Below are 2,888 nucleotides of genomic sequence, written 5' to 3' on the forward strand. Positions count from 1 at the left end.
GCCTACTTTGGTCTGGATTATAAAAGCCTGCGGAGTGTGAGAACTCCCTGTGTGCCAGCCTCATTTTTCTTTGCACAATTCAGGACACAGTTATAGGAAGTTTGCAGCAGCAAATTGTAAACAAAAGTGGAGCAATAAACAGACTTGAAGGGTTGAGGTGACCATCTGAAGGCAATCACGAACAGAATGTAATAGTTGGATGATAAAGAACAGCTGAGGGGCCCAGGACTTTGACTTTTCACCAGCTATTGTAATCTTCAAACCTGGATGAATTTAAAGGGTGTCCTTTGTTTTTTTGTTTTTAAAGATTTATTTATTTATTTGTATTTCCCCCTTCTGTTCCTCATTCCCCCCCCCCCCCCCCCTGCTGTTAAGGCTGTTCGTGTTCTCTTCTCATTTTCTCTCCTCTAGGATTCACTGGGATTCGATCCTGAGGACCTCTGATGTGGAGAGGGGTTCCCTGTCAATTGAGCCACCTCTGTTCCTGGTTTCTGCTGCGCTTTACCTTGACTCTCCCCTTGTCTCTCTTTTGTCGACATCATCATCTTGCTGCGTGACTTAACTTGCACGGGCACTGACTAACCACACGGGCACTTGCCCGGGCACTGGCTCACCGCGCGGGCATGCTTTCTCTTCTTTTTCACCGGGAGGCCCTAGGGATCTAACCCGGGTCCTCCCATATGATAGGCGGAAGCTCTATCACTAGAGCTGCATCCACTTCCCTGTTCTTTGTTTTAAGGGAAAGGAGAAGGGTATTATTTGTTGGAATTAAAAATAAGTCGGGAAGCAGACTTGGCTCAATGATTAGAGCATTCTCCTACCACATGGGAGGTCCACGGTTCAAACCCAGGGCCTCCTGACCTGTGTGGAGCTGGCCCATGTGCAGTGCTGATGCACGCAGGGAGTCCCATGCCACGCAGGGGTGTTCACCACCCAAGGGAGCCCCACACGCAGGGAGGGCGCCCCGTGGGGAGGGCCGCCCAGCGCGAAAGAAAGTGCAGCCTGCCCAGGAGTGGCGCCGCACACACGGAGACCTGACGCAGCAAGATGATGCAACAACAACAACAACAACAACAAAAGAGACACAGATTCCCAGTGCCACTGACAAGGATACAAGCGGGCACAGAAGAACACACAGCATTGATAATAAAAATAATCCAGAAACAGGGATGGCCAACTAGTGAGATTGTTACTCATCCTTCAGTAGCCAGAAAATTGTACTGAATAGTCTTAGAAATAATACTGAAGAATGCCTTTTGATAGAAATTTAAATGGGAGAAATAATCATTCATGAAATTTGAAACTCATGCTTGCTTTAAAGGATGTATAACATATACTCTCTTAATGATGAAAAAACCAGGTGAAAAATCTGAAGACACCAAGGATCATTGAAATCACAAGATTCACTACTCGTTGGAAGATCTAAGGAGATCCCAGCTATTTCCACACCTGAGTGATGAAGTCCTCATGGTGGAGCCCTCACAAGCTGTAGTATCCAACCCAGGCAACAAGTTTGCTTCCATAAAATCTGTAATAATTAGTCATTGAGAGAATATGTATATACTGTGTCCAAATAACACAAAGCACAAAAAAGGAGAGGATAAACTTAATAAAAATCATATAAATATGGAATGTAAAAAATAAACAAAATGAGCCTCCATAAAAAAAAAAAAAAAAAAAGAAGAACACACAGCAAAATGGTCACAGAGAACAGACAACTGGGGCAGGGCAGGGCAGGTGGGAGGCGGGGAGAGGAGAGAAATAAATAAAGAATAAATCTTTAAAAAAAAAAAGTCATTGGGGGAAGCGGACTTGGCCCAATGGATAGGGCGTCCGTCTACCACATGGGAAGTCCAAGGTCCAAACCCCGGGCCTCCTTGACCCCTGTGTAGCTGGCCTACGCGCAGTGCTGATGCGCACAAGGAGTGCCATGTCACGCAGGGGTGTCCCCCGCGTAGGGGAGCCCCACGCGCAAGGAGTGCGCCCCCATAAGGAGAGCCGCCCAGCGCAAAAGAAAGTGCAGCCTGCCCAGGAATGGCACTGCGCACACACGGAGCTGATGCAGCAAGATGACACAACAAAAAGAAACAGATTCCCGTGCCATTGACAAGAATAGAAGCGGACAGAGAAGAGCACACAGCGAAACGGACACAGAGGGCAGACAACCCAGTGGGGGGAGGGAGAGAAATAAAAAAAAATTAAGTCATTGGGTACTTACCTGGCAGGGCAGATACCGTCAAGGAAGATATCGTGATCGGGAAGGTGGTTTCCCCAGGCCGAGGCTTATCCATTGCACTCCGAATGTGCTGATCCCTGCAGTTTCCCCAAATGGGGGGAGACTTGACTGCATAACTTGTGGTAGTGGGGGACTGCGGTCGCACTCTCCCTTGGGGGTTAAAAAGTCATTGGAGTGAGCACACAAAAGGTGCTTCAGATGGTGGGAGCAGAAAGAAGGATTTCATTAAAATGAATAGCATCTGGGGTTGGTCTGGGATCCCTCTAGTCTGCCACCAACACATATCCAATCCCATTTTCCATCTCTGACAAATCAACCCCTCAGGGTTCCTTCCCTGTTACTCCACAGTAGCCCTCCCTGGGCTCCCATTCAGATATTTTACCACCTGCCCACAAAGCATATCCGTTCCCTTTCAACATTCCCTTGCTCCATCCTCTGACCTACCTATTACTCACTTCCCTGACACCATTTTCTAAACAGTTCTCCCTTAACTGCCTGCCCACTTTATTGACACTCTCCAAGTTTCTACCCAGATGACCAGCACTACCTCAGCTCTTGCTCTAGCCACACATCCCCACCATAATATTTTTGAAGACTGGTCCTGACTTAATAGAAGGTAGTAGGCATTTTGAAAATGTCCGTGTAGGAGGAA

The 2,888-nt window shown here is 47.5% G+C and overlaps 1 pseudogene; it reads left to right on the top strand.

Moving 5' to 3' along the window:
* Window positions 1-2,210: 2,210 nt before the first annotated feature.
* On the top strand, window positions 2,211-2,390 carry LOC111763342 (U1 spliceosomal RNA; annotated as a pseudogene).
* The last annotated feature ends 498 nt before the right edge of the window (window positions 2,391-2,888 follow it).

The sequence above is a fragment of the Dasypus novemcinctus genome, chromosome 3 (assembly GCF_030445035.2).
Source record: "Dasypus novemcinctus isolate mDasNov1 chromosome 3, mDasNov1.1.hap2, whole genome shotgun sequence".
In the NCBI taxonomy this organism is placed as follows: domain Eukaryota; kingdom Metazoa; phylum Chordata; class Mammalia; order Cingulata; family Dasypodidae; genus Dasypus; species Dasypus novemcinctus.